Consider the following 12331-nt stretch of genomic DNA (forward strand, 5'->3'; position numbering starts at 1 on the left):
GATCTGTGCCATTTTGTGTGTGACTCTTTTATTGTCGGGTCTCTAGGGATTTTTCTGGAAGGAATGTTGGTGAGAATGCCTCTCTCACCTCAATGCCAACTCTGTGAAGGGCCAAACCATTGTCTTGCTCATCACTGTACTCTCAACACAGCGTGTGGCATATGACAGGTGTTCAAAATATTTGGTGAGGAATGAATGAATGAGTGGCTAAATCAGCCACCCCCTACCCCCACAGCCCACCCAAAATGGAGCTAGGCCTCCTCCATCAGACTATATCTCCTCCATACCCCACTTTCTTCTTTGGCCCAGAATAAATTCTCATCTCCAAAGGGCTCAGTATGCCCCCAATTCTGCCTGCCAGTTACTCTCAGTAGCCCGTGCTGCAATGCCACCTTTTGATAAAGCTTAGAGCTATTCTTGAAGTGGAACCACTCTAAATTCAGCCTCCAGGCTGGACACTGTGGCTCATGCCTATAATCCCAGCACTTTGGAAGGCCAAGTTGGGTGGATCACCTCAAGTCAGGGGTTCAAGACCAGCCTGCCCAACATACAAAAACCCTGTCTCAACTAAAAAAATACAAAAGTTAGCCAGGTGAGGTGGCACACACCTGTAGTCCCAGCTACTCTGCAGGCTGAGACAGGAGAATCACTTGAACGCAGGAGGCAGAGGTTGCAGTGAGCCAACATCCCCCCACTGCACTCCAGCCTGGGTGACAAAGTGAGACTCCACTTCAAAAATAAATAAATAAATAAATCCAGTCTCCACACATTCCACCAGCAGGACAACCACCCTTCCCTGAGGGAGGTTCTGCAAGTTTAATACTTTTATCCCAAGGATACATCAGCCAGCCTGTGGCCAATGGGAAGCTGTCTCTGGGACTCAGCCCTGAGATGCTAACCTTTTGGCTTCTGCAGCACCTGCCAGCTTTGGGCTCCTTGTATCCTCTGAAGAGTTAGCAGGGACTCTGCCTGTGCAAATGCATGGCACACCTTCCCTCACCAACCACAGAAATAAAACAACAAACAGAGCAACATGTCTTTTAAGAGTGACAGCAGAATGGAAGGCGGGAGGAATGAGGACCATGGTGCCCTCAGCCTTCTCATTCCTCATTGTCCCCAGTGGCCCCTTGCTACTCTGGTTCTGGGGCCATCCCACCTCCCAGGGCTGCCTCTCTCCTAGGCCCTGGCCTCTGCCCTTCCTGGGGTAGCATTTTGCAAATAAACCACAGGGCTTTCTCAAGTCTGTCCAGGTGGTGAGATGGGAGAGTGTGGAAGGGATGGAAAAGGAGGAGGTGGGTAGATGGGAAACAGCTCACACACAGCAAGGCAGTTGGGGTCAAACTTTGGGTGGAACTCCACAGACAAGCTTGGGAGTTCCTTTCTGGCTTATATATTAACTACAGAAGCTTCTGGAATTTTATAAGGGGAAATGGAGAGGAGACAGACTGGAGGGTGAAATTCTGATAGACTTGAGGCTTTGAGATGTGGTCCTGGGGTGGAGCAAGACAAGAAAAGTACTGGAGATTGGGATTTGAGGAGTCTATGCAATTATTTTTATTTTTAAAAATCTTTGTGGCTACATAGCAGGTGTATATATTTATGTGGTAAGTGAGATATTTCGATACAGACATACAATGTATAATCACAGACATACAATGTAGACAGGCATAAAGTGTATAGTCACATATAATAATCACATCATGGTAAATGGGGTAACCATCACCTCAAGCACTCATCATTTCTTTGTGTTACAAACATTAGAGTTATATTCCCTCTATTATGCTAAAATGTACCACAGGCTGGGCACAGTGGTTCATGCCTATAATCCCAGTATTTTGGGAGGCCGAGGCAGACGGATTGCCTGAGCTGAGGAGTTCGAAACCACCCTGGGCAACATGGTGAAACCCTGTCTCTACAAAAATACAAAAAAAATTAGCCGGGCATGGTGGCATGCATCTGTAATCCCAGCTACTCTGGAGGCTGAAGCGGGAGAATTGCTTGAGCCTGGTAGGTGGAGTTTGCAGTAAGCCAAGATTGTGCCACTGCAGTCCCGCTTGGGTGACAGAGCGAGACTCCATCTCAAAAAAACAAACAAGCAAACAAACAAAAGTACAATGAATTATTGCTGACGGCCATCACCTTATTGTGCTATCAAAAACTAGATCTTATTCATTGTATCGAACTCTATTTTTGTACCCATTAGCCATCCCCAGTCCCTCACCTCCACCCTTCCCAGTCTCTGGTAACCATCATTCTACTCTATCTCCATGAGTTAAATTGTCATAATTTTTAGCTCCCACGAATGAGTGAGAATGTGCAAAGTTTGCCTTTCCGTGCCTGGCTTATTTCACCTAACATAATGTCCTGCAGTTCCATCCATGTTGCTGCAAATAACAGAATATCATTCTTTTTTAATGGTTGAATAGTACTCCCTTCTGTACGGGCACCATATGAACACTTAGGTTGATTCCATATCTTGGCTCTTGCAAACAGAGCTGCAAAATACACTGGAGTGCAGATATCTCTTCAGTATACGGATTTCCTTTTTTTTGATATAGATTTAGCGGTGGGATTGCTGGATTGTGTGGTAGCTCTATTTTTAGTGGTTTTCTTTCTTTTTGTTTGTTTATTTTATTTATTTATTCATTTTTTTTGAGATGGAGTCTTACTCTGTCACCCAGGCTGGAGTGCAGTGGTATGATCTCAGCTCACTGCAGCCTCCACCTCCTGGGTTCAAGCGATTCTCCTGCCTCAGCATCCTGAGTAGCTGGGACTACAGGCATCCGCCGACACGCTTGGATGATTTTTGTAATTTTAGTAGAGATGGAGTTTCACCACGTTGGCCAGGCTGGTCTTGAACTCCTGACCTCAGATGACCCGCCCACCTCAGCCTCCCAAAGTGCTGGGATTACAGGCATGAGCCACCGCACCTGGCCTATTCTACTTTTTTTTTTTCTTTTTCTTAAGGAAACTCCATGTTGTTCCTCAAAGTGGCTCTACTAATTTACATTACCACCAACAGGGTACAAGGGTTCCATGGGGATTACTTCAGATTGAGTGGTCAGAGAGGGCTCCTTTGAGAAGACTTCTGAGAATTGGCCATGGGAAGGTGTGGGGAGAAGCCTTCTCAGCTGAGGGAACAGCAAGGTCAAAGACCCAGAGGTAAGAAAGCAAGTTTGGAATCTTCCAGGAGCAACAAGGCATTGGCTCTGATAATGCCTTCTCCTGCTAAAATGACAGCTCTAGGAGGGCAGGGTTCTTATTTCCTGTCTATCTATCTATCTATCATCTATCTATCTATCTATCTATCTATCTATCTATCTATCATCTATCTATCTATCATATATCTATCTATCCGTCTGTCTTTATTTATTTATAGAGGCAGAGTCTTGCTCTGTTGTCCATTGTATTAGTCCATTTTCATGCTGCTGATAAAGACATACCGTAGACTGGGTAATTTATAAAGAAAAAGAAGTTTAATAAACTCACAGTTCCACATGGCTGCGGAGGCCTCACAATCATGCTGAAAGGCAAAAGGTGCATCTTACATGGTGGCTGGCAAGAGAGAGAATGAGAACCAAGAGAAAGGGGTTTCCCCTTATAAAACCAACAGATCTCATGAGACTTATTCACTACTATGAGAACAGTATGGGGGAAACCACCCCTATGATTCAATGATCACCCACCGGGTCCCTCCCACAACACGTGGGGATTATGGGAGCTACAATTCTAGATGAGATTTGGGTGGGGACACAGCCAAACCATATCACCAAGGCTGGAGTGCAGTGGTATGATCATGGCTCATTGCAGCCTCCAACTCCTGGGTTCAAGCAATCCTCCCACCTCAGCCTCCCGATTAGTGGTGACTACAGGTGTGTGACACCACCTCTGGCTGGCTTTTAAATTTTTTGGAGAGATAGAGTCTTGCTATTTTGCCCAGGCTGGTCTCAAACTCTTGGTCTCAAAAGATCTTCCCATCTTGACTTCCCAAAGCACTGAGATTACAGGTGTGAGCCATTGCACCTAGCTGGTTCTCATTTATTTAATTATTACTGCTGTCATGGTTTGCTTTGGTCCCTGTGGGTTCCCCCACCCTTTGAAACAAGTGCCTGACACATAGTAGGGTTCACAATAAATATTTGTGGAATAAATAAGAGCTGAGCCTTCAAGGGGTCCAAAATACTTGCACGGAGTTTTTCTAGGTGGGCACGATGCCACCCAGCTGCACGACTATTTCAGGGTGTTCATTGGCTTCTCTGGTTGATCTTTTGATGCTTGTATAAGAACTCCCACTTCTCCAAATCTGGGGGCCACATCTTTAGAGTTCTCAGCTTTCCGTCTCTCAGGAATGAAGGAGATAATATCACCGATTGGAACCAGATTGTCTGGATGTTGAATCCCAGCTCCTTGCTGGTGCCTTTGAGAAGTGACTTTAGCCCTCTGTGTGCCGTATTTCTGCCTCTGTAAATGGAGATCATCGTAGCGCCTCTCATGTGGGGCTGTTTGACGATTCGGTGAGGTATGTGCAAAGAGCTTTTTGCACTTGCAAAAAGTGTCTGGGATATCATTGTGTGCTGTAAGAATGAGCTGTAATGATTATCACTGAGACTTGTTGTTGGGATTAAAAGAGATCTGGGATTAATCTTGGGATTAAAAGAGGTCTGTCAGGGCCTGGTACACAAGAGGTACTAGAAAAATAATGGGAGGTTTAGGTGCTCCCTCCTCCAGATACACTCGCAAATATGACTGCTGTGTCGTCATCTACTTTTTAGGGATATGAAGAATCTGCTGTGTGACCTTAGATGAATAAACCTCTGATTCACTCTGGGCCTTGGTTTTCCCTGCCTCTGAAAGGGGTATGATGTTTCCTTCCCTTTTGCCTGGGCGCAGGTACTGGGTGCTTTGTAGTTAAGGGAGTATCAGCTGGTGGCTCAAGGGTAGATTCTAACAGGAACTTCCAAGCTGGAGAAATACTAGGCTACACCTCAGAGAGGGGAGATGGGTAAGGGAGGCCCCTGCTGGTGTGAGCAGGAGGTGGGTGAGGGAGGCCCCTGCTGGTGTGAGCAGGAGGTGGGTGAGGGAGGCCCCTGCTGGTGTGAGCTCGATCCTTTATCCCTGAGCTTCAGACTCTCTTAAGCCTTCCCACATGAGAAACTGACATCCAGATGGAGGTGGGGACCCTGCAATGTAAAGCCAGGTCACCTGTCCACAGAGGTGTGTCTGATAACCAGGGCATGATAGGTTAGAGAGTGTGGTGGCTAAAAGCACCAGCCCTTGGATCACCTGAGGTCAGGAGTTCAAGACCAGCCTGGCCAACACGGTGAAACTCCATCTCTACTAAACATACAAAAATTAGCTTGGTGTGGTGGTGGGCGCCTGTAATCCCAGCTACTTGGGAAGCAGGAGAATCACTTGAACCCAGGAGGCAGAGGTTGCAGTGAGCCGAGATTGCGCCATTTCACTCCAGCCTGGGTGACAAAAGCGAAACTCTGTCTCAAAAAAAGCACCAGCCTTAGACTCAGAGAGACCAGGATTTGAGCTTGGGGGACCTCAGCTTCCTCTCTGTGTGACCTCAGGTAAGCCACTTATACTCTTTGGGCCTCAGTTTCCTCATTTGTAAAATTGAGGCCATGATTGAACCTCCTTCAAGAGCTGTTGTGAGTGCTATAGGGGATACTATCTTAAAGCACTTAATGCAGTGCCTGGCACATGGTAGTTCTGTAGAAGTGCTTGCTATTTTAATTCACGTGCACAGGTCCTGCCTGTGGGTGAGGGCTCAGTAGATGGAACAGCGGTGGTTGATATAGTTGGGATTGTGAGGATTATTATGACAGGGGCTAATTTGAATGGGCCTGTGTTGTCTGCCCTCCCCACTGCCAGCCTGATTTCCCTCTGCCTGGCTTTGCAGCTCCTCCCATTGGCTGCTGGGGTGTACCCCTTGCATGCGGATGAGAAACGAGTCAATGAAGTCCCGTGGGGAATTGGGATCCAGCGTGCACTGGTTGTGCTCCACTTTCTTGGCAATGAAGTCCTCCAGCCCTTGCAGCTCCTTAAAGGCCTGTTGCTGTGGTCCTGGCAGGTGTTTCATCACCGAAGAGAACATCTCATAGAGCTGGGGTTGCAGAGAGAGGATGGGAAGGGAAGGACTGCTGTCAGGAGGCAGGAACTGATGGGAATGGGACCTGTGTCAGAGCAAGAAAGGCACTGGGTTAAAGGCACCTACCTACCCAGGTGTTTAGGTATTTCAGTGGGGCTGGATGGGAACATATATCTAAGTCTTCATGAGGGTTAAGTGAGAAGGCTACTGTCCAGAAATTTAGGTAACATGGACTGAGGCACACATCCAGGTTTCAATGAGGGTGGATTGGAGCGCACAGCTAGGTGTTCAGACATTCAAGGCAGGATGTGTTGGAAAACACCTGTTCAACTGTTTAGCTACTCAGACGGGGCTGGTATGAGGGGAGTGTCACCTGTCTAGGTATGTAGGCATTCAGGTGGGCCCGGTTGAAGACAACTACCGAGATACTTATTGGGTCTGGATTGGGGGCTTTTGTTCAGATGTTCAGGTATTAAAGTGGGGCTGGTGAAGATGTTGAAGAGGAAGGGATACCTGTTGAGGTGTTTACCTATCCAAGTGGGATGCACTGGGGGCACCTCTGTAAGGTGTGTGATTGGAAAGGGTTGGGGAACACTTATTTGGGTGTCTGGGGAATAATCTGTCTAGATATTTATGTGTTTAGGGTATTGGTTAGGGCACGTGTCCATGTTTTCAGGTATTTAAGTGGGTGAAGTAGAGGGCGCTTGGCCAGATATTCCAGTGGGCTAATCTGGGACATTTGTGTAGATGTGAAATGATTATGATGGGCTGGATTTTGCAGCACCAGATGTTGAGGTATGCAGGAGGCTGGTTGAGGCAGTCACTTGTCCAGGTGTTAAAATATTCAGAAGAACTGGGTAGGGAGCATCTGCTAGAAATTACGGTAAGTTGGAGATGGGAACATGTGCCCAGGTGAGAGAGCTGAGCTGAGGGTATGCATCCTGCCAGCAGGCTCTGTTTTGGGGAGCATCTGTTGAGCTATCCAGGTGTCCTTGGAGACTGGGTATTGGGCACCCATCCTGGGTTCTGGTGCAACTGTCCAGTTGTCCAATATTGGGGGCTGATTTTGAGGGGACACTGTCTGGAGGGGGGTGGGAGTTTGGGGCACCTGTCCCCATGTAGGGGAGCAGTTGGCAGGTTGTGGTAGGGGCGTGATGGCCAGGCTGCAGCCGGTTACCTGCCCCGTGGAGGTTGCCGTGAACTGGAAGCTTTCCAGCATCATGCACAGCAGTGACAGGAACTTTTGTCCTCATAGTCAAAGCGGTCCCCAAAGACAATGGAGCTGATGACATTGGAGGTGGTACGGCTTAGGAAGAAGGTGGGATCGATGCTGGAGCTTGCGGGTGTGGCGGTGTATTGGGGGAGAAGGGGGTTGGGAAGAGAGTCAACTCAGAGCTCTGAAGCGCCAGACTACAGGGCTGGGAGCGCGGGCGCCTTTCCCCACCGAGGCCCGGTCCCCAGACAGAACGCGCGCGGGTTCCTCGCCCTGGGTGTTTTCCTTCTCCCGCCTCCACACTCGGGGTGTTCTGCTCACCGCGCGTGCCCTAGACGGCCTTGATGAGGAAGCCCGCCTTCTCCTGGATACCTCCTTGATGCCGCGCTTGCCCACCCCGAAGTCCCGCAGGGTGGCGATGGAGAAGCGCCTGAGCGGCTTGGTGCGCTCCCAGGTGCGGCAGGTCACTCCTGGGAGAGGAACGCAGAGGTGGGGAGAGGTCAGGCCGTGGGGACAGGCACAGAAGCCTCGCGCAGGAGAGCTGCAAACTCAATCAGAGAAACACAGAGAGAAACAGACACCGAATAGGAACAAGAGGATCAGAAAAGAGACAGGCCAGACAGACAGATGCACAGCAGAACAGAGGGAGACCGGACACTCCATGGAGCATAGGGAGGGAAGGAGGGAGAGAAAAAGACAGAGATGGGAGAAGATGATGGAAGGGGGGGAAGTGAGGTATGGGGAGATATGCGAGGAGAAAATAAAAATGGTGAAAGAGTCTTTTTTGTTTGTATGTTTGTTTATTTGTTTTTGAGACGGATTCTCGCTCTGTCGCCCAGGCTGAAGTGCATTGTCGCCATCTTGGCGGCTCGCTGCAACCTCCACCTTCCAGGTTCAAGCGTAAAAATGGTGAAAGACTCCTAAGCTGAGCTGATGAAGACAGAAAACTACAGAAAGAGAAACAGAGACGGTCGGGAAGGAGGAGAGACTGTTATCAGGAGAGGAGGCTGGAGATGTGGAAGTAGGAATACCGCGAAATCCTAAGACAGAGGAAGAAGAAGGAGAGGTCAGTGGACAGAGGAGAAACACAGAGAAGAACAGAAGCTGAGAAGGACAAAAAGACAAATGAAGACAGAGAACCAGGGTTGGAAAACAGAAACCCAGGATTGTCCTCAGAGATGGGGAAAGAGGAGACTCCAGTGAGAGAGGCAGGGAGAAATCTGGACAGGGACAGGGACAGGGATGCTGGAGACAGGCAAGAGGGAGAGGCCGCAATGAAGGGAGCTGGGGAGAGAAGGCCAGACAGGGGGCTCTGCCGCAGCCTTCAGTGGGCAGGAGAGTCAGGGAGAAGGCTGCGGACACGGAGGCCATCGAGTCGGCCTGGCCACCTTCCCCCTCTTGGGCACCCCCTCACCACAGCCTTTGAAGACCCAGTCGAAGGTGGCCTGCTCACCTCGCCCGCTGAACTCCTCAGCCTGGTCCACCAGAGCCTCCTTGACGGCATCATGTCCGCACAGCACCACGATCCGCCGGGGCCCCAAGTGAATGGTGAACACGGGGCCATAGCGCTCACTGATCTGATGGAGGCAGGTGGGAGTGGTTAGAGGGAGCAGCCCCCACTCTGAATGGGCCCAGCACCGAGATATCATGTACTGGGATGTTTCGCCCCCAGGTTCTCACAGTCAGGGAGCTGGACATCCCAAGATCCTGTCTTTCCTGCCTAGGACCCTGATGCTGAAACTCCAAAACTCCCTTTCCTAAGACTCTGGTCCACACTGGTCAATCCCCTGCCACAAAGCCCCAGCCAACTGGGCAGCCCCCACCCCGTGCCACCCATCTCCCTGCCTTAGGACACCTTCATGATGGAGTCACATATGTACTCTGTGTTCAGCTGCAGGTAGTTTCCAATAAAGAGCAATGGGGTGGGTCCCAAAGGCAGCTTCCCCCTGCTCTTCCTCTGCTGCCAGACTGACATCAAGACCATCACAGTCAGGCTGGCCAGCAAGGCCACCAGAAGCAGCCCTGAGGCCAGCATGGTGGCAGTGGAATGATAGATGGTGACGGCTGGGATGGTTTGCCTTTATACTGCCTGAAAAAAAGGGGTGGACTTTGGCTGGTTATAAAATCACCTCATTTCACCTCCCAACTACATCCTCTCTGTGAACCCCACCTAGCTTTGGACACAACCAGCAAAGGAGGAGGAGGGGGACCCCAGGGAAGCTGAACAGAGAGGGTACCTGCCGACTAAATCTGTGGTACCTCAGGAGGGGTGCCCCAGGGCTGTGGATTTAGGAGGGGGCAACAGATAAGCTGTAGAACAAAGGAGTTGGGAATATTTGCATAGGGGAGCACTTGGGCTTTGGATTTGGGATCTGGGAGTGAGAATGCACCCCAAAATTGTGGATTTGGGGGTTCCGAGGAGAAGAATGCAAAGGTCTGGGTTTTATTAGGGTGAGATAGAAGTGTGGCTGTGCATTTAGGGGTCTTCTGTTGTGGAGGATGCAGGGTTAAGGGTCTCAGGAGGGGGGACTCCAGGCATATGGACTTGAGAGTCTTGGGGCTAGGAAGACCCAGGGCTGTGGGTGTGGAGTTTCTGGGAGGAGGAGTGTGTAGCAAGCCCAGTAGGTCGTCCCAGAAAGCCCAGCAGCCCAGCACTGGGCCCAGGGGCTGACTTGATTTTGCTTTTGCCCAGAGCTGTCTCTTGATGCCCGGAATCCTCACTGGAACCTCAGAGTGAGGCCAGGATGGGTGCCATGGAAACTCCACTGACCATCTCTGGTTGGGAAAGGGGTGGAAGACCAGAGCCATATTTCAAGGGAAATTTCCACACACCTGGAGAAGAGTACCTTGTGTTATCAGTTGGCAGAGGGATTGGCCAGGTCTGGAGAAATAGTAACAACAACCCCCAAATGGTGGAAAAAGCTCAAGTGTCCCAAGGGTTGTAATTTACAAAGACCTCCACTGGTTTCCAACCCAGATCCTTAGGGAAACCCACTAGATTGATTGTATCATCCCTATTAATATTATGATTGTTATTTATGTTTCTCATTTTATATAAGGGTCTACAGAGGACAGAAAACAGACAGTAGGCAGGGGACATGCATGAGTGGCCCTGAACTCCCATCTCTCCTGCTCTGAGTACTTAGTTCCCCTTTCTGGATTTGGTTTTCCCACCAGTAGAAAGGGAGTATTTAGGAAAAGATCATATTTGAGGGTGAGTTAAGTCTCCTTTAAGGGCGATTCCTGCTTTGTCAGGCGCTACTACTATTAGCAGGCAGAGGGAACAATCACAGAAGAGATTGGGGTAAACTCCAGTGTTAGGCACAGAGGTAGATCCTGGGGTGGGTGGGAGTGGAGAAGGGATGAGTAGCCCTCCTGTCCTTCCCTCAGGGAAATTCTTCCTTAGTAAACAGGGCAGTTACCCTTTGGTGAGCATGGTCGTATATGGGAAGATTAAGTCTAGGTGTGTATGATCTGGTCGAATCTTTGTAACAGTGAGGTTGGTTCATCATGATCATCCTCATTTTGAAGATGAGCAGATCTAGACTCCATAAATCCTCTTGAGTGAGGTCACACAGGGAATAAGTGAGGGAGCTGGGATGTGAACTTTCTTCTCATCCCCCGTCATTGACTGGCCTAGATCACCCTGGGAGTCAAGTGCAGGCCAGGCTTAGCAGAAGGTGAGTGCTGAGACTGGCATCAGCAGTGGACACACTGATGACATTGGCGGGTTCTGATATCAGCATCAGGTGTGTCCAGGGAGGGAAAGGCATCGTGTTGGCTTTGGGACTGCCCCCAGGTGTATGCGAGGATGGGAAACAAGTTGGCACTGAACTTGACACCAGGAGAATATTGAAGTCATGTTTGGTGCCAAGAGGGCTCTGTGTGTTGTTTCAGGTGTCATCGAGGGCATAAGTGTGTCCTGCTTCAGGAGGGCGTAAGAATGGCACCATATAGGGTCTGAGGTTGGTCCCAGTGGGCTGTGACATGAGCATGAGGCAGGTGTTGATATTGGTCCTATGTGGGCCTGAGATGAGCCTCAGCCAGATCCTGAGAGGGGCCCCAGATGGCCACAGGACAGGCTCTGATGGTTGGTCCTTCCAGGGTTGCACCTCTCCTCTAGGTCACCAAATTTGGACAAGTGGATGTGGGTGAGGTTGACACTCCCAGGACTGGCTCTAACTGGCTCAAATTGGCTGTTGAGCTCTGAGACCTGTGTGGAGGAATCAAAGAGCAGAGAACAAAGCAGAGAGAGGAAAGCTGTTTATTGATTTTGTGGGGGAAGAGGTGGGAAGGAGGATTAGCACCAGCTGGGCAGACATCAATCCATCTAATCCTGGTCACCAGCCTGCACTTGGGCTCGCCACAAGCCTGGGTCCTTCCTCTTCTCCCTTGTTTCTTAAAAAGGAGAGAGGTAGAAATTTGGAGAGTTTGTTTCTCAGTGAGTTTGGCACTAGGAAGGGCACTGAGTGTTCAGACAGGCTGCCATGACCTGGCCAGGGTGGGGGTGGGGAGAGTCAGATTGGGAGAACTGTAGTATTTGGGGACATAGAGGTCAAGCAATTTTGGTCTTGTTGATTACTCTGAAATGTGGAGTAAGAGAATGGTGTCTGAAATTAAGTGGGAGGGACTTGTCCCAGTGGCGGTGCGGGTACAGGCTTTCAGAGTGAGTTAGTGGTGAACCCAGGAAAATCCCTTTCCATTGCTGGGCCTCTGTTTTCCTTTCTGGATGGATGGTACAGTGGTTAAGAGCAAGGTTAAGGCATGGATTGGAATCCAAACCTTATCCCGTCTTTGTTGTGTGACCTTGACCAGCTGACTTCATCTCTCTGAACCTTATGGAGCCAAAAACAGCTCCTAGCTCTTCAGCTATTTAGGTGAGAAGTATATGGGTCAAAGCAGGGGAGGTACATGTAAGTGCTCAATGAATATTAGCTGTTTCTATTAATCTGTAGGTTGAAGAGAATGGATGAGATGTTCTCTAAGCCCCCGCCTGGCTTTTACAATTCTCTGCTCTAACG

The sequence above is a fragment of the Pan troglodytes genome, chromosome 20, assembly GCF_028858775.2.
Source record: "Pan troglodytes isolate AG18354 chromosome 20, NHGRI_mPanTro3-v2.0_pri, whole genome shotgun sequence".
NCBI classification, from domain to species: Eukaryota; Metazoa; Chordata; class Mammalia; order Primates; family Hominidae; genus Pan; species Pan troglodytes.